This window comes from Taudactylus pleione, unplaced genomic scaffold (assembly GCF_031769625.1).
Source record: "Taudactylus pleione unplaced genomic scaffold, aTauple2 ptg000680l, whole genome shotgun sequence".
Lineage (NCBI taxonomy): Eukaryota > Metazoa > Chordata > Amphibia > Anura > Myobatrachidae > Taudactylus > Taudactylus pleione.
Window position 1 is genome coordinate 67,480 of NW_028285082.1, and position 18,266 is coordinate 85,745.

An 18,266-nucleotide genomic window follows, 5' to 3' on the forward strand; every position below is an offset into this window, starting at 1 on the left:
ATCCCATCCTTGTCGGTTTGGAATTATTTGCTTGGAAATTGAATTTTTGCAAATAATGCTTCATAAGTGAAGCAGACACTCAAATGTCAAAAATAAATTAGTTCAATTGAGAAATCTACTTCAATGAACAATGCTTTTCATTAAAGACATACATAGAACACATTTAGTGAAAATCTACCATTACTGTTATAGTAGTAGTCATGTCATTGGCCAGATTTGTATGTTATGATTTTTTGTCATTTGTGATGGATCAACATAATGGTGCAGTAGTTCACAAATATAGGTTACATTTCAAGTAAAATAAATGTTCTTTAAGCAAAGGCTCACTTGAAAGTGGACTTGCTAACAAGCCTGTGATATTGATAAGAACACAACTAACAATGTATAAAGAATTGATTTAAAATATAACAAGTGGTGTCAGAAAACCCTTCTTTTTTGTGCCAGAAAGACGAGGTGGCCGAGTGGTTAAGGCGATGGACTGCTAATCCATTGTGCTCTGCACGCATGGGTTCAAATCCCATCCTCGTCATTTTGGAATTGTTTGCTTGGAAATGGAATTTTGCAAATAATGCTTCATAAGTGAAGCTGACACTCAAAAGTCAAAAATAAACTAATTCTATTAAGAAATCTACTTCAATGAACAATGCTTTTCATTAAAGACATACATAGAACACATTTAGTGAAAATCTACCATTACTGTTATAGGAGTAGTCATGTCATTGGCCAGATGTGTATGTTATGATTTTTTGTCGTTTGTGATGGATCAACATGATGGTGTTGTAGTTCACAAATATAGGTTACGTTTAAAGTAAAATAAATGTTCTTTAAGCAAAGGCTCACTTGAAAGTGGTCTTGCTAACAAGCCTGTGATATTGATGAGAACACAACCAATAATGTATAAATAATTGATTTAAAACAAGACAAGTGGTGTCAGAAAACCCTTCTTTATTTGTGCCAGAAAGACGAGGTGGCCGAGTGGTTTAGGCGATGGACTGCTAATCCATTGCGCTCTGCACGCATGGGTTCAAATCCCATCTTTATCGGTTTGGAATTGAATGCTTTGAAATGGAGTTTAACAAATAATGCTTTATAAGTGAAGTGACACTCAAATGTCAAAAATAAACTGAATCAATTAAGAAATCTACTTCAATGAACAATGCTTTTCATTAAAGACATACATAGCACACATTTAGTGAAAATCTACCATTACTGTTATAGTAGAAGTCATGTCATTGGCCAGATGTGTATGTTATGATTTTTTGTCATTTGTGATGGATCAACATGATGATGCAGTAGTTCACAAATATAGGTTACATTTCAAGTATATTAAATGTTCTTTAAGCAAAGGCTCACTTGAAAGTGGACTTGCTAACAAGCCTGTGATATTGATGAGAACACAACCAACAAAGTATAAAGAATTGATTTAAAATATGACAAGTGGTGTCCGAAAACCCTTCTTTTTTGTGCCAGAAAGACGAGGTGGCCGAGTGGTTAAGGCGATGGACTGCTAATCCATTGTGCTCTGCACGCATGAGTTCAAATCCCATCATTGTCGGTTTGGAATTGTATGCTTGGAAATGGAGTTTTACAAATAACTCTTCACAAGTGTAGTGACACTCAAATGTCAAAAATAAACTAATTCAATTAAGAAATCTAGTTCAATGAACAATGCTTTTCATTAAAGACATACATAGCACACATTTAGTGAAAATCTACCGATACTGTTATAGTAGAAGGCATGTCATTGGCCAGATGTGTATGTTATGATTTTTTGTCATTTGTGATGGATCAACATGATGGTGCAGTAGTTCACAAATATAGGTTACATTTCAAGTAAAATAAATGTTCTTTAAGCAAAGGCTCACTTGAAAGTGGACTTGCTAACAAGCCTGTGATATTGATGAGAACACAACTAACAATGTATAAAGAATTGATTTAAAATATGACAAGTGGTGTCAGAAAACCCTTCTTTTTTGTGCCAGAAAGACGAGGTGGCCGAGTGGTTAAGGCGATGGACTGCTAATCCATTGTGCTCTGCACGCATGGGTTCAAATCCCATCCTCGTCAGTTTGGAATTGCTTGCTTGGAAATGGAATTTTGCAAATAATGCTTCATAAGTGACGCTGACACTCAAAAGTCAAAAATAAACTAATTCAATTAAGAAATCTACTTCAATGAACAATGCTTTTCATTAAAGACATACATAGAACACATTTAGTGAAAATCTACCATTACTGTTATAGGAGTAGTCATGTCATTGGCCAGATGTGTATGTTATGTTTTTTTGTCATTTGTGATGGATCAACATGATGGTGCAGTAGTTCACAAATATAGGTTACATTTCAAGTAAAATAAATGTTCTTTAAGCAAAGGCTCACTTGAATGTGGACATGCTAACAAGCCTGTGATATTGATGAGAACACAACCAATAAAGTAAAAATAATTGATTTAAAACAAGACAAGTGGTGTCAGAAAACCCTTCTTTATTTGTGCCAGAATGAGGAGGTGGCCGAGTGGTTAAGGCGATGAACTTCACTTCACATATGAAGCATTATTTGCAAAAATTCCATTTCCAAGCAAACAATTCCAAACCAACGAGGATGGGATTTGAACCCATGCATGCAGAGCACAATCCATTGTGCTCTCCATGCATGGGTTCAAATGCCATTCTCGTCGGTTTGGAATTGTTTGCTTGGAAATGGAATTTTTGCAAATAATGCTTCTTAAGTGAAGCTGACACTCAAATGTCAAAAATATACTAGTTCAATTAAGAAATCTACTTCAATGAACAATGCTTTTCATTAAAGACATTCATAGCACACATTTAGGGAAAAACTACCATTACTGTTATAGTAGAAGTCATGTCATTGGCCAGATGTGTAAGTTATGATTTTTTGTCATTTGTGATGGATCAACATGATGGTGTAGTAGTTCACAAATATAGGTTACATTTAAAGTAAAATAAATGTTATTTAAGCAAAGGCTCACTTGAAAGTGGACTTGCTAACAAGCCTGTGATATTGATGAGAACACAACCAACAATGTATAAAGAATTGATTTAAAATATGACAAGTGGTGTCTTGAAAACCCTTCTTTTTTGTGCCAGAAAGACGAGGTGGCCGAGTGGTTAAGGCGATGGACTGCTAATCCATTGTGCTCTGCACGCATGGGTTCAAATCCCATCCTCGTCGGTTTGGAATTATTTGCTTGGAAATGGAATTTTTGCAAATAATGCTTCATAAGTGAAGCAGACACTCAAATGTCAAAAATAAACTAGTTCAATTAAGAAATCTACTTCAATGAACAATGTTTTTCATTAAAGACATACATAGAACACATTTAGTGAAAATCTACCATTACTGTTATAGTAGTAGTCTTGTCATTGGCCAGATTTGTATGTTAGGATTTTTTGTTGTTTGTGATGGATCAACATGATGGTGTAGTAGTTCACAAATATAAGTTACGTTTAAAGTAAAATAAATGTTCTTTAAGCAAAGGCTCACTTGAAAGTGGACTTGCTAACAAGCCTGTGATATTGATGAGAGCACAACCAACAATGTATAAAGAATTGATTTAAAATATGACAAGTGGTGTCAGAAAACCCTTCTCTTTTGTGCCAGAAAGACGAGGTGGCCGAGTGGTTAAGGCGATGGACTGCTAATCCATTGTGCTCTGCACGCATGGGTTCAAATTCCATCTTTATCGGTTTGGAATTGAATGCTTTGAAATGGAGTTTAACAAATAATGCTTTATAAGTGAAGTGACACTCAAATGTCAAAAATAAACTAATTCAATTAAGAAATCTACTTCAATGAACAATGCTTTTCATTAAAGACATACATAGCACACATTTAGTGAAAATCTACCATTACTGTTATAGTATAAGTCATGTCATTGGCCAGATGTGTATGTTATGATTTTTTGTCATTTGTGATGGATCAACATGATGATGAAGTAGTTCACAAATATAGGTTACATTTCAAGTATATTAAATGTTCTTTAAGCAAAGGCTCACTTGAAAGTGGACTTGCTAACAAGCCTGTGATATTGATGAGAACACAAACAACAAAGTATAAAGAATTGATTTAAAATATGACAAGTGGTGTCCGAAAACCCTTCTTTTTTGTGCCAGAAAGACGAGGTGGCCGAGTGATTAAGGCGATGGACTGCTAATCCATTGTGCTCTGCACGCATGAGTTCAATTCCCATCATTGTCGGTTTGGAATTGTATGCTTGGAAATGGAGTTTTACAAATAATGCTTCATAAGTGTAGTGACGCTCAAATGTCAAAAATAAACTAATTCAATTAAGAAATCTAGTTCAATGAACAATGCTTTTCATTAAAGACATACATAGCACACATTTAGTGAAAATCTAACGATAATGTTATAGTAGAAGGCATGTCATTGGCCAGATGTGTATGTTATGATTTTTTGTCATTTGTGATTGATCAACATGATGGTGTAGTAGTTCACAAATATAGGTTACGTTTAAAGTAAAATAAATGTTCTTTAAGCAAAGGCTCACTTGAAAGTGGACTTGATAACAAGCCTGTGATATTGATGAGAACACAACCAATAATGTATAAATAATTAATTTAAAACAAGACAAGTGGTGTCAGAAAACCCTTCTTTATTTGTGCCAGAAAGACGAGGTGGCCGAGTGGTTAAGGCGATGGACTTCACTTCACTTATAAAACATTATTTGCAAAAATTCCATTTCCTAGCAAACAATTCCAAACCGATGAGGATGGGATTTGAACCCATGCGTGCAGAGCACAATGGATTGTGCTCTGCACGCATGGGTTCAAATCCCATCCTTGTCGGTTTGGAATTATTTGCTTGGAAATTGAATTTTTGCAAATAATGCTTCATAAGTGAAGCAGACACTCAAATGTCAAAAATAAACTAGTTCAATTAAGAAATCTACTTCAATGAACAATGCTTTTCATTAAAGACATACATAGAACACATTTAGTGAAAATCTACCATTACTGTTATAGTAGTAGTCATGTCATTGGCCAGATTTGTATGTTATGATTTTTTGTCATTTGTGATGGATCAACATAATGGTGCAGTAGTTCACAAATATAGGTTACATTTCAAGTAAAATAAATGTTCTTTAAGCAAAGGCTCACTTGAAAGTGGACTTGCTAACAAGCCTGTGATATTGATAAGAACACAACTAACAATGTATAAAGAATTGATTTAAAATATAACAAGTGGTGTCAGAAAACCCTTCTTTTTTGTGCCAGAAAGACGAGGTGGCCGAGTGGTTAAGGCGATGGACTGCTAATCCATTGTGCTCTGCACGCATGGGTTCAAATCCCATCCTCGTCATTTTGGAATTGTTTGCTTGGAAATGGAATTTTGCAAATAATGCTTCATAAGTGAAGCTGACACTCAAAAGTCAAAAATAAACTAATTCTATTAAGAAATCTACTTCAATGAACAATGCTTTTCATTAAAGACATACATAGAACACATTTAGTGAAAATCTACCATTACTGTTATAGGAGTAGTCATGTCATTGGCCAGATGTGTATGTTATGATTTTTTGTCGTTTGTGATGGATCAACATGATGGTGTTGTAGTTCACAAATATAGGTTACGTTTAAAGTAAAATAAATGTTCTTTAAGCAAAGGCTCACTTGAAAGTGGTCTTGCTAACAAGCCTGTGATATTGATGAGAACACAACCAATAATGTATAAATAATTGATTTAAAACAAGACAAGTGGTGTCAGAAAACCCTTCTTTATTTGTGCCAGAAAGACGAGGTGGCCGAGTGGTTTAGGCGATGGACTGCTAATCCATTGTGCTCTGCACGCATGGGTTCAAATCCCATCTTTATCGGTTTGGAATTGAATGCTTTGAAATGGAGTTTAACAAATAATGCTTTATAAGTGAAGTGACACTCAAATGTCAAAAATAAACTGAATCAATTAAGAAATCTACTTCAATGAACAATGCTTTTCATTAAAGACATACATAGCACACATTTAGTGAAAATCTACCATTACTGTTATAGTAGAAGTCATGTCATTGGCCAGATGTGTATGTTATGATTTTTTGTCATTTGTGATGGATCAACATGATGATGCAGTAGTTCACAAATATAGGTTACATTTCAAGTATATTAAATGTTCTTTAAGCAAAGGCTCACTTGAAAGTGGACTTGCTAACAAGCCTGTGATATTGATGAGAACACAACCAACAAAGTATAAAGAATTGATTTAAAATATGACAAGTGGTGTCCGAAAACCCTTCTTTTTTGTGCCAGAAAGACGAGGTGGCCGAGTGGTTAAGGCGATGGACTGCTAATCCATTGTACTCTGCACGCATGAGTTCAAATCCCATCATTGTCGGTTTGGAATTGTATGCTTGGAAATGGAGTTTTACAAATAACTCTTCACAAGTGTAGTGACACTCAAATGTCAAAAATAAACTAATTCAATTAAGAAATCTAGTTCAATGAACAATGCTTTTCATTAAAGACATACATAGCACACATTTAGTGAAAATCTACCGATACTGTTATAGTAGAAGGCATGTCATTGGCCAGATGTGTATGTTATGATTTTTTGTCATTTGTGATGGATCAACATGATGGTGCAGTAGTTCACAAATATAGGTTACATTTCAAGTAAAATAAATGTTCTTTAAGCAAAGGCTCACTTGAAAGTGGACTTGCTAACAAGCCTGTGATATTGATGAGAACACAACTAACAATGTATAAAGAATTGATTTAAAATATGACAAGTGGTGTCAGAAAACCCTTCTTTTTTGTGCCAGAAAGACGAGGTGGCCGAGTGGTTAAGGCGATGGACTGCTAATCCATTGTGCTCTGCACGCATGGGTTCAAATCCCATCCTCGTCGGTTTGGAATTGCTTGCTTGGAAATGGAGTTTTGCAAATAATGCTTCATAAGTGACGCTGACACTCAAAAGTCAAAAATAAACTAATTCAATTAAGAAATCTACTTCAATGAACAATGCTTTTCATTAAAGACATACATAGAACACATTTAGTGAAAATCTACCATTACTGTTATAGGAGTAGTCATGTCATTGGCCAGATGTGTATGTTATGTTTTTTTGTCATTTGTGATGGATCAACATGATGGTGCAGTAGTTCACAAATATAGGTTACATTTCAAGTAAAATAAATGTTCTTTAAGCAAAGGCTCACTTGAATGTGGACATGCTAACAAGCCTGTGATATTGATGAGAACACAACCAATAAAGTAAAAATAATTGATTTAAAACAAGACAAGTGGTGTCAGAAAACCCTTCTTTATTTGTGCCAGAATGAGGAGGTGGCCGAGTGGTTAAGGCGATGAACTTCACTTCACATATGAAGCATTATTTGCAAAAATTCCATTTCCAAGCAAACAATTCCAAACCAACGAGGATGGGATTTGAACCCATGCATGCAGAGCACAATCCATTGTGCTCTCCATGCATGGGTTCAAATGCCATTCTCGTCGGTTTGGAATTGTTTGCTTGGAAATGGAATTTTTGCAAATAATGCTTCTTAAGTGAAGCTGACACTCAAATGTCAAAAATATACTAGTTCAATTAAGAAATCTACTTCAATGAACAATGCTTTTCATTAAAGACATTCATAGCACACATTTAGGGAAAAACTACCATTACTGTTATAGTAGAAGTCATGTCATTGGCCAGATGTGTAAGTTATGATTTTTTGTCATTTGTGATGGATCAACATGATGGTGTAGTAGTTCACAAATATAGGTTACATTTAAAGTAAAATAAATGTTATTTAAGCAAAGGCTCACTTGAAAGTGGACTTGCTAACAAGCCTGTGATATTGATGAGAACACAACCAACAATGTATAAAGAATTGATTTAAAATATGACAAGTGGTGTCTTGAAAACCCTTCTTTTTTGTGCCAGAAAGACGAGGTGGCCGAGTGGTTAAGGCGATGGATTGCTAATCCATTGTGCTCTGCACGCATGGGTTCAAATCCCATCCTCGTCGGTTGGGAATTGTTTGCTTGGAAATGGAATTTTGCAAATAATGCTTCATAAGCGAAGCTGACACTCAAAAGTCAAAAATAAACTAATTCAATTAAGAAATCTACATCAATGAACAATGCTTTTCATTAAAGACATACATAGCACACATTTAGTGAAAATCTACCATTACTGTTATAGTAGAAGTCATGTCATTGGCCTGATGTGTATGTTATGATTTTTTGTCGTTTGTGATGGATCAACATGCTGGTGTAGTAGTTCACAAATATAGGTTATGTTTAAAGTAAAATAAATGTTCTTTAAGCAAAGGCTCACTTGAAAGTGGAATTGCTAACAAGCCTGTGATATTGCTGAGAAGACAACCAACAATGTATAAAAAATTGATTTAAAATATGACAAGTGGTGTCAGAAAACCCTTCCTTATTTGTGCCAGAAAGACGAGGTGGCCGAGTGGTTAAGGCGATGGACTGCTAATCCATTGTTCTCTGCACGCATGGGTTCAAATCCCATCCTCGTCGGTTTGGAATTATATGCTTCGAAATGGAATTTTACAAATAATGCTTCATAAGTGAAGTGACACTCATATGTCAAAAATAAACTAATTCAATTAAGAAATCTAGTTCAATGAACAATGCTTTTCATTAAAGACATACATAGCACACATTTAGTGAAAATCTACCATTACTGTTATAGTATAAGTCATGTCATTATCCAGATGTGTATGTTATGATTTTTTGTCGTTTGTGATGGATCAACATGCTGGTGTAGTAGTTCACAAATATAGGTTATGTTTAAAGTAAAATAAATGTTCTTTAAGCAAAGGCTCACTTGAAAGTGGAATTGCTAACAAGCCTGTGATATTGCTGAGAACACAACCAACAATGTATAAAGAATTGATTTAAAATATGACAAGTGGTGTCAGAAAACCCTTCTTTATTTGAGCCAGAAAGATGAGGTGGCCGAGTGGTTAAGGTGATGGACTGCTAATCTATTGCGCTCTGCACGCATGGATTCAAATCCCATCCTTGTCGGTTTGGAATTATATGCTTCGAAATGGAATTTTACAAATAATGCTTCATAAGTGAAGTGACACTCATATGTCAAAAATAAACTAATTCAATTAAGAAATCTAGTTCAATGAACAATGCTTTTCATTAAAGACATACATAGCACACATTTAGTGAAAATCTACCATTACTGTTATAGTATAAGTCATGTCATTAGCCAGATGTGTATGTTATGATTTTTTGTCATTTGTGATGGATCAACATGATGGTGCAGTAGTTCACAAATATAGGTTACATTTCAAGTAAAATAAATGTTCTTTAAGCAAAGGCTCACTTGAAAGTGGACTTGCTAACAAGCCTGTGATATTGATAAGAACACAACTAGCAATGTATAAAGAATTGATTTAAAATATGACAAGTGGTGTCAGAAAACCCTTCTTTTTTATGCCAGAAAGACGAGGTGGCCGAGTGGTTAAGGCGATGAACTGCTAATCCATTGTGCTCTGCACGCATGGGTTCAAATCCCATCCTCGTCGGTTTGGAATTGTTTGCTTGGAAATGGAATTTTGCAAATAATGCTTCATAAGTGAAGCTGACACTCAAAAGTCAAAAATAAACTAATTCAATTAAGAAATCTACTTCAATGAACAATGCTTTTCATTAAAGACATACATAGAACACATTTAGTGAAAATCTACCATTACTGTTATAGGAGTAGTCATGTCATTGGCCAGATGTGTATGTTATGATTTTTTGTCGTTTGTTATTGATCAACATGATGGTGTAGTAGTTCACAAATATAGGTTACGTTTAAAGTAAAATAAATGTTCTTTAAGCAAAGGCTCACTTGAAAGTGGACTTGCTAACAAGCCTGTGATATTGATGAGAACACAACCAATAATGTATAAATAATTGATTTAAAACAAGACAAGTGGTGTCAGAAAACCCTTCTTTATTTGTGCCAGAAAGACGAGGTGGCCGAGTGGTTAAGGCGATGGACTTCACTTCACTTATAAAACATTATTTGCAAAAATTCCATTTCCTAGCAAACAATTCCAAACCGATGAGGATGGGATTTGAACCCATGCGTGCAGAGCACAATCCATTGTGCTCTGCATCCATGGGTTCAAATCCCATCCTCGTCGGTTTGGAATTATTTGCTTGGAAATTTAATTTTTGCAAATAATGCTTCATAAGTGAAGCAGACACTCAAATGTCAAAAATAAACTAGTTCAATTAAGAAATCTACTTCAATGAACAATGCTTTTCATTAAAGACATACATAGAACACATTTAGTGAAAATCTACCATTACTGTTATAGTAGTAGTCATGTCATTGGCCAGATTTGTATGTTATGATTTTTTGTCATTTGTGATGGATCAACATGATGGTGCAGTAGTTCACAAATATAGGTTACATTTCAAGTAAAATAAATGTTCTTTAAGCAAAGGCTCACTTGAAAGTGGACTTGCTAACAAGCCTGTGATATTGATGAGAACACAACTAACAATGTATAAAGAATTGATTTAAAATATGACAAGTGGTGTCAGAAAACCCTTCTTTTTTGTGCCAGAAAGATGAGGTGGCCGAGTGGTCCATTGTGCTCTGCACGCATGGGCTCAAATCCCATCCTCGTCGGTTTGGAATTGTTTGCTTGGAAATGGAATTTTGCAAATAATGCTTCATAAGTGAAGCTGACACTCAAAAGTCAAAAATAAACTAATTCAATTAAGAAATCTACTTCAATGAACAATGCTTTTCATTAAAGACATACATAGAACACATTTAGTGAAAATCTACCATTACTGTTATAGGAGTAGTCATGTCATTGGCCAGATGTGTATGTTATGTTTTTTTGTCATTTGTGATGGATCAACATGATGGTGCAGTAGTTCACAAATATAGGATATATTTCAAGTAAAATAAATGTTCTTTAAGCAAAGGCTCACTTGAATGTGGACATGCTAACAAGCCTGTGATATTGATGAGAACACAACCAATAATGTATAAATAATTGATTTAAAACAATAATGTATAAATAATTGATTTAAAACAAGACAAGTGGTGTCAGAAAACCCTTCTTTATTTGTGCCAGAAAGACGAGGTGGCCGAGTGGTTAAGGCGATGGACTTCACTTCACTTATAAAACATTATTTGCAAAAATTCCATTTCCTAGCAAACAATTCCAAACCGATGAAGATGGGATTTGAACCCATGCATGCAGAGCACAATCCATTGTGCTCTGCATCCATGGGTTCAAATCCCATCCTCGTCGGTTTGGAATTATTTGCTTGGAAATTGAATTTTTGCAAATAATGCTTCATAAGTGAAGCAGACACTCAAACGTCAAAAATAAACTAGTTCAATTAAGAAATCTACTTCAATGAACAATGCTTTTCATTAAAGACATACATAGAACACATTTAGTGAAAATCTACCATTACTGTTATAGTAGTAGTCATGTCATTGGCCAGATTTGTATGTTATGATTTTTTGTCATTTGTGATGGATCAACATGATGGTGCAGTAGTTCACAAATATAGGTTACATTTCAAGTAAAATAAATGTTCTTTAAGCAAAGGCTCACTTGAAAGTGGACTTGCTAACAAGCCTGTGATATTGATGAGAACACAACTAACAATGTATAAAGAATTGATTTAAAATATGACAAGTGGTGTCAGAAAACCCTTCTTTTTTGTGCCAGAAAGACGAGGTGGCCGAGTGGTTAAGGCGATGGACTGCTAATGCATTGTGCTCTGCACGCATGGGCTCAAATCCCATCCTCGTCGGTTTGGAATTGTTTGCTCGGAAATGGAATTTTGCAAATAATGCTTCATAAGTGAAGCTGACACTCAAAAGTCAAAAATAAACTAATTCAATTAAGAAATCTACTTCAATGAACAATGCTTTTCATTAAAGACATACATAGAACACATTTAGTGAAAATCTACAATTACTGTTATAGGAGTAGTCATGTCATTGGCCAGATGTGTATGTTATGTTTTTTTGTCATTTGTGATGGATCAACATGATGGTGCAGTAGTTCACAAATATAGGATACATTTCAAGTAAAATAAATGTTCTTTAAGCAAAGGCTCACTTGAATGTGGACATGCTAACAAGCCTGTGATATTGATGAGAACACAACCATTAATGTATAAATAATTGATTTAAAAAAAGACAAGTGGTGTCAGAAAACCCTTCTTTATTTGTGCCAGAAAGACGAGGTGGCCGAGTGGTTAAGGCGATGGACTTCACTTCACTTATAAAACATTATTTGCAAAAATTCCATTTCCTAGCAAACAATTCCACACCGATGAGGATGGGATTTGAATCCATGCGTGCAGAGCACAATGGATTGTGCTCTGCACGCATGGGTTCAAATCGCATCCTTGTCGGTTTGGAATTATATGCTTGGAAATGGAATTTTACAAATAATGCTTCATAAGTGAAGCAGACACTCAAATGTCAAAAATAAACTAATTCATTTAAGAAATCTAGTTCAATGAACAATGCTTTTCATTAAAGACATACATAGCACACATTTAGTGAAAATCTACCATTACTGTTATAGTAGAAGTCATGTCATTGGCCAGATGTGTATGTTATGATTTTTTGTCATTTGTGATGGATCAACATGATGGTGCAGTAGTTCACAAATATAGGTTACATTTCAAGTAAAATAAATGTTCTTTAAGCAAAGGCTCACTTGAAAGTGGACTTGCTAACAAGCCTGTGATATTGATAAGAACACAACTAACAATGTATAAAGAATTGATTTAAAATATAACAAGTGGTGTCAGAAAACCCTTCTTTTTTGTGCCAGAAAGACGAGGTGGCCGAGTGGTTAAGGCGATGGACTGCTAATCCATTGTGCTCTGCACGCATGGGTTCAAATCCCATCCTCGTCGGTTTGGAATTGTTTGCTTTGAAATGGAATTTTGCAAATAATGCTTCATAAGTGAAGCTGACACTCAAAAGTCAAAAATAAACTAATTCAATTAAGAAATCTACTTCAATGAACAATGCTTTTCATTAAAGACATACATAGAACACATTTAGTGAAAATCTACCATTACTGTTATAGGAGTAGTCATGTCATTGGCCAGATGTGTATGTTATGATTTTTTGTCGTTTGTGATGGATCAACATGATGGTGTTGTAGTTCACAAATATAGGTTACGTTTAAAGTAAAATAAATGTTCTTTAAGCAAAGGCTCACTTGAAAGTGGTCTTGCTAACAAGCCTGTGATATTGATGAGAACACAACCAATAATGTATAAATAATTGATTTAAAACAAGACAAGTGGTGTCAGAAAACCCTTCTTTATTTGTGCCAGAAAGACGAGGTGGCCGAGTGGTTAAGGCGATGGACTTCACTTCACTTATAAAACATTATTTGCAAAAATTCCATTTCCTAACAAACAATTCCAAACCGATGAGGATGGGATTTGAACCCATGCGTGCAGAGCACAATCCATTGTGCTCTGCATCCATGGGTTCAAATCCCATCCTCGTCGGTTTGGAATTATTTGCTTGGAAATGGAATTTTTGCAAATAATGCTTCATAAGTGAAGCAGACACTCAAATGTCAAAAATAAACTAGTTCAATTAAGAAATCTACTTCAATGAACAATGCTTTTCATTAAAGACATACATAGAACACATTTAGTGAAAATCTACCATTACTGTTATAGTAGTAGTTTTGTCATTGGCCAGATTTGTATGTTATGATTTTTTGTCGTTTGAGATAGATCAACATGAAGGTGTAGTAGTTCACAAATATAAGTTACGTTTAAAGTAAAATAAATGTTCTTTAAGCAAAGGCTCACTTGAAAGCGGACTTGCTAACAAGCCTGTGATATTGATGAGAACACAACCAACAATGTATAAAGAATTGATTTAAAATATGACAAGTGGTGTCAGAAAACCCTTCTCTTTTGTGCCAGAAAGACGAGGTGGCCGAGTGGTTTAGGCGATGGACTGCTAATCCATTGTGCTCTGCACGCATGGGTTCAAATCCCATCTTTATCGGTTTGGAATTGAATGCTTTGAAATGGAGTTTAACAAATAATGCTTTATAAGTGAAGTGACACTCAAATGTCAAAAATAAACTAATTCAATTAAGAAATCTACTTCAATGAACAATGCTTTTCATTAAAGACATACATAGCACACATTTAGTGAAAATCTACCATTACTGTTATAGTAGAAGTCATGTCATTGGCCTGATGTGTATGTTATGATTTTTTGTCGTTTGTGATGGATCAACATGCTGGTGTAGTAGTTCACAAATATAGGTTATGTTTAAAGTAAAATAAATGTTCTGTAAGCAAAGGCTCACTTGAAAGTGGAATTGCTAACAAGCCTGTGATATTGCTGAGAAGACAAACAACAATGTATAAAAAATTGATTTAAAATATGACAAGTGGTGTCAGAAAACCCTTCCTTATTTGTGCCAGAAAGACGAGGTGGCCGAGTGGTTAAGGCGATGGACTGCTAATCCATTGTTCTCTGCACGCATGGGTTCAAATCCCATCCTCGTCGGTTTGGAATTGTTTGCTTGGAAATGGAATTTTGCAAATAATGCTTCATAAGTGAAGCTGACACTCAAAAGTCAAAAATAAACTAATTCAATTAAGAAATCTACTTCAATGAACAATGCTTTTCATTAAAGACATACATAGAACACATTTAGTGAAAATCTACCATTAATGTTATAGGAGTAGTCATGTCATTGGCCAGATGTGTATGTTATGATTTTTTGTCGTTTGTGATGGATCAACATGATGGTGTTGTAGTTCACAAATATAGGTTACGTTTAAAGTAAAATAAATGTTCTTTAAGCAAAGGCTCACTTGAAAGTGGTCTTGCTAACAAGCCTGTGATATTGATGAGAACACAACCAATAATGTATAAATAATTGATTTAAAACAAGACAAGTGGTGTCAGAAAACCCTTCTTTATTTGTGCCAGAAAGACGAGGTGGCCGAGTGGTTAAGGCGATGGACTTCACTTCACTTATAAAACATTATTTGCAAAAATTCCATTTCCTAACAAACAATTCCAAACCGATGAGGATGGGATTTGAACCCATGCGTGCAGAGCACAATCCATTGTGCTCTGCATCCATGGGTTCAAATCCCATCCTCGTCGGTTTGGAATTATTTGCTTGGAAATGGAATTTTTGCAAATAATGCTTCATAAGTGAAGCAGACACTCAAATGTCAAAAATAAACTAGTTCAATTAAGAAATCTACTTCAATGAACAATGCTTTTCATTAAAGACATACATAGAACACATTTAGTGAAAATCTACCATTACTGTTATAGTAGTAGTCTTGTCATTGGCCAGATTTGTATGTTATGATTTTTTGTCGTTTGAGATAGATCAACATGAAGGTGTAGTAGTTCACAAATATAAGTTACGTTTAAAGTAAAATAAATGTTCTTTAAGCAAAGGCTCACTTGAAAGCGGACTTGCTAACAAGCCTGTGATATTGATGAGAACACAACCAACAATGTATAAAGAATTGATTTAAAATATGACAAGTGGTGTCAGAAAACCCTTCTCTTTTGTGCCAGAAAGACGAGGTGGCCGGGTGGTTTAGGCGATGGACTGCTAATCCATTGTGCTCTGCACGCATGGGTTCAAATCCCATCTTTATCGGTTTGGAATTGAATGCTTTGAAATGGAGTTTAACAAATAATGCTTTATAAGTGAAGTAACACTCAAATGTCAAAAATAAACTAATTCAATTAAGAAATCTACTTCAATGAACAATGCTTTTCATTAAAGACATACATAGCACACATTTAGTGAAAATCTACCATTACTGTTATAGTAGAAGTCATGTCATTGGCCTGATGTGTATGTTATGATTTTTTGTCGTTTGTGATGGATCAACATGCTGGTGTAGTAGTTCACAAATATAGGTTATGTTTAAAGTAAAATAAATGTTCTGTAAGCAAAGGCTCACTTGAAAGTTGAATTGCTAACAAGCTTGTGATATTGCTGAGAAGACAAACAACAATGTATAAAAAATTGATTTAAAATATGACAAGTGGTGTCAGAAAACCCTTCCTTATTTGTGCCAGAAAGACGAGGTGGCCGAGTGGTTAAGGCGATGGACTGCTAATCCATTGTTCTCTGCACGCATGGGTTCAAATCCCATCCTCGTCGGTTTGGAATTGTTTGCTTGGAAATGGAATTTTGCAAATAATGCTTCATAAGTGAAGCTGACACTCAAAAGTCAAAAATAAACTAATTCAATTAAGAAACCTACTTCAATGAACAATGCTTTTCATTAAAGACATACATAGAACACATTTAGTGAAAATCTACCATTACTGTTATAGTAGAAGTCATGTCATTATCCAGATGTGTATGTTATGATTTTTTGTCGTTTGTGATGGATCAACATGCTGGTGTAGTAGTTCACAAATATAGGTTATGTTTAAAGTAAAATAAATGTTCTTTAAGCAAAGGCTCACTTGAAAGTGGAATTGCTAACAAGCCTGTGATATTGCTGAGAACACAACCAACAATGTATAAAGAATTGATTTAAAATATGACAAGTGGTGTCAGAAAACCCTTCTTTATTTGTGCCAGAAAGATGAGGTGGCCGAGTGGTTAAGGCGATGGACTGCTAACCCATTGCGCTCTGAACGCATGGATTCAAATCCCATCCTTGTCGGTTTGGAATTATATGCTTCGAAATGGAATTTTACAAATAATGCTTCATAAGTGAAGTGACACTCAAATGTCAAAAATAAATTAATTCAATTAAGAAATCTAGTTCAATGAACAATGCTTTTCATTAAAGACATACATAGCACACATTTAGTGAAAATCTACCATTACTGTTATAGTAGAAGTCATGTCATTAGCCAGATGTGTATGTTATGATTTTTTGTCATTTGTGATGGATCAACATGATGGTGCAGTAGTTCACAAATATAGGTTACATTTCAAGTAAAATAAATGTTCTTTAAGCAAAGGCTCACTTGAAAGTGGACTTGCTAACAAGCCTGTGATATTGATAAGAACACAACTAACAATGTATAAAGAATTGATTTAAAATATGACAAGTGGTGTCAGAAAACCCTTCTTTTTTATGCCAGAAAGACGAGGTGGCTGAGTGGTTAAGGCGATGAACTGCTAATCCATTGTGCTCTGCACGCATGGGTTCAAATCCCATCCTCGTCGGTTTGGAATTGTTTGCTTGGAAATGGAATTTTGCAAATAATGCTTCATAAGTGAAGCTGACACTCAAAAGTCAAAAATAAACTAATTCAATTAAGAAATCTACTTCAATGAACAGTGCTTTTCATTAAAGACATACATAGAACACATTTAGTGAAAATCTACCATTACTGTTATAGGAGTAGTCATGTCATTGGCCAGATGTGTATGTTATGATTTTTTGTCGTTTGTTATTGATCAACATGATGGTGTAGTAGTTCACAAATATAGGTTACGTTTAAAGTAAAATAAATGTTCTTTAAGCAAAGGCTCACTTGAAAGTGGACTTGCTAACAAGCCTGTGATATTGATGAGAACACAACCAATAATGTATAAATAATTAATTTAAAACAAGACAAGTGGTGTCAGAAAACCCTTCTTTATTTGTGCCAGAAAGACGAGGTGGCCGAGTGGTTAAGGCGATGGACTTCACTTCACTTATAAAACATTATTTGCAAAAATTCCATTTCCTAGCAAACAATTCCACACCGATGAGGATGGGATTTGAATCCATGCGTGCAGAGCACAATGGATTGTGCTCTGCACGCATGGGTTCAAATCCCATCCTTGTCGGTTTGGAATTATATGCTTGGAAATGGAATTTTACAAATAATGCTTCATAAGTGAAGCAGAAACTCAAATGTCAAAAATAAACTAATTCATTTAAGAAATCTAGTTCAATGAACAATGCTTTTCATTAAAGACATACATAGCACACATTTAGTGAAAATCTACCATTACTGTTATAGTAGAAGTCATGTCATTGGCCAGATGTGTATGTTATGATTTTTTGTCATTTGTGATGGATCAACATGATGGTGCAGTAGTTCACAAATATAGGTTACATTTCAAGTAAAATAAATGTTCTTTAAGCAAAGGCTCACTTGAAAGTGGACTTGCTAACAAGCCTGTGATATTGATGAGAACACAACCAACAATGTATAAAGAATTGATTTAAAATATGACAAGTGGTGTCAGAAAACCCTTCTCTTTTGTGCCAGAAAGACGAGGTGGCC

At 34.8% G+C, this 18,266-nt stretch overlaps 12 non-coding genes across 12 annotated transcripts; all 12 read left to right on the forward strand.

Moving 5' to 3' along the window:
- Positions 1 to 447: 447 nt before the first annotated feature.
- TRNAS-GCU (transfer RNA serine (anticodon GCU)) lies at positions 448 to 529 on the forward strand. Its single transcript has one exon. It is a non-coding gene; the product is annotated as a tRNA-Ser (tRNA).
- A 1,456-nt stretch (positions 530 to 1,985) lies between these two features.
- Positions 1,986 to 2,067, forward strand: TRNAS-GCU (transfer RNA serine (anticodon GCU)). The gene has a single exon. It is a non-coding gene; the product is annotated as a tRNA-Ser (tRNA).
- A 1,042-nt stretch (positions 2,068 to 3,109) lies between these two features.
- TRNAS-GCU (transfer RNA serine (anticodon GCU)) lies at positions 3,110 to 3,191 on the forward strand. Its single transcript has one exon. It is a non-coding gene; the product is annotated as a tRNA-Ser (tRNA).
- Positions 3,192 to 5,257: 2,066 nt separating this feature from the next.
- On the forward strand, positions 5,258 to 5,339 carry TRNAS-GCU (transfer RNA serine (anticodon GCU)). Its single transcript has one exon. It is a non-coding gene; the product is annotated as a tRNA-Ser (tRNA).
- A 1,456-nt stretch (positions 5,340 to 6,795) lies between these two features.
- On the forward strand, positions 6,796 to 6,877 carry TRNAS-GCU (transfer RNA serine (anticodon GCU)). Its single transcript has one exon. It is a non-coding gene; the product is annotated as a tRNA-Ser (tRNA).
- A 1,042-nt stretch (positions 6,878 to 7,919) lies between these two features.
- Positions 7,920 to 8,001, forward strand: TRNAS-GCU (transfer RNA serine (anticodon GCU)). The gene has a single exon. It is a non-coding gene; the product is annotated as a tRNA-Ser (tRNA).
- A 432-nt stretch (positions 8,002 to 8,433) lies between these two features.
- Positions 8,434 to 8,515, forward strand: TRNAS-GCU (transfer RNA serine (anticodon GCU)). Its single transcript has one exon. It is a non-coding gene; the product is annotated as a tRNA-Ser (tRNA).
- Positions 8,516 to 9,458: 943 nt separating this feature from the next.
- TRNAS-GCU (transfer RNA serine (anticodon GCU)) lies at positions 9,459 to 9,540 on the forward strand. Its single transcript has one exon. It is a non-coding gene; the product is annotated as a tRNA-Ser (tRNA).
- A 3,294-nt stretch (positions 9,541 to 12,834) lies between these two features.
- Positions 12,835 to 12,916, forward strand: TRNAS-GCU (transfer RNA serine (anticodon GCU)). The gene has a single exon. It is a non-coding gene; the product is annotated as a tRNA-Ser (tRNA).
- A 1,554-nt stretch (positions 12,917 to 14,470) lies between these two features.
- Positions 14,471 to 14,552, forward strand: TRNAS-GCU (transfer RNA serine (anticodon GCU)). Its single transcript has one exon. It is a non-coding gene; the product is annotated as a tRNA-Ser (tRNA).
- Positions 14,553 to 16,106: 1,554 nt separating this feature from the next.
- TRNAS-GCU (transfer RNA serine (anticodon GCU)) lies at positions 16,107 to 16,188 on the forward strand. Its single transcript has one exon. It is a non-coding gene; the product is annotated as a tRNA-Ser (tRNA).
- Positions 16,189 to 17,132: 944 nt separating this feature from the next.
- On the forward strand, positions 17,133 to 17,214 carry TRNAS-GCU (transfer RNA serine (anticodon GCU)). The gene has a single exon. It is a non-coding gene; the product is annotated as a tRNA-Ser (tRNA).
- The last annotated feature ends 1,052 nt before the right edge of the window (positions 17,215 to 18,266 follow it).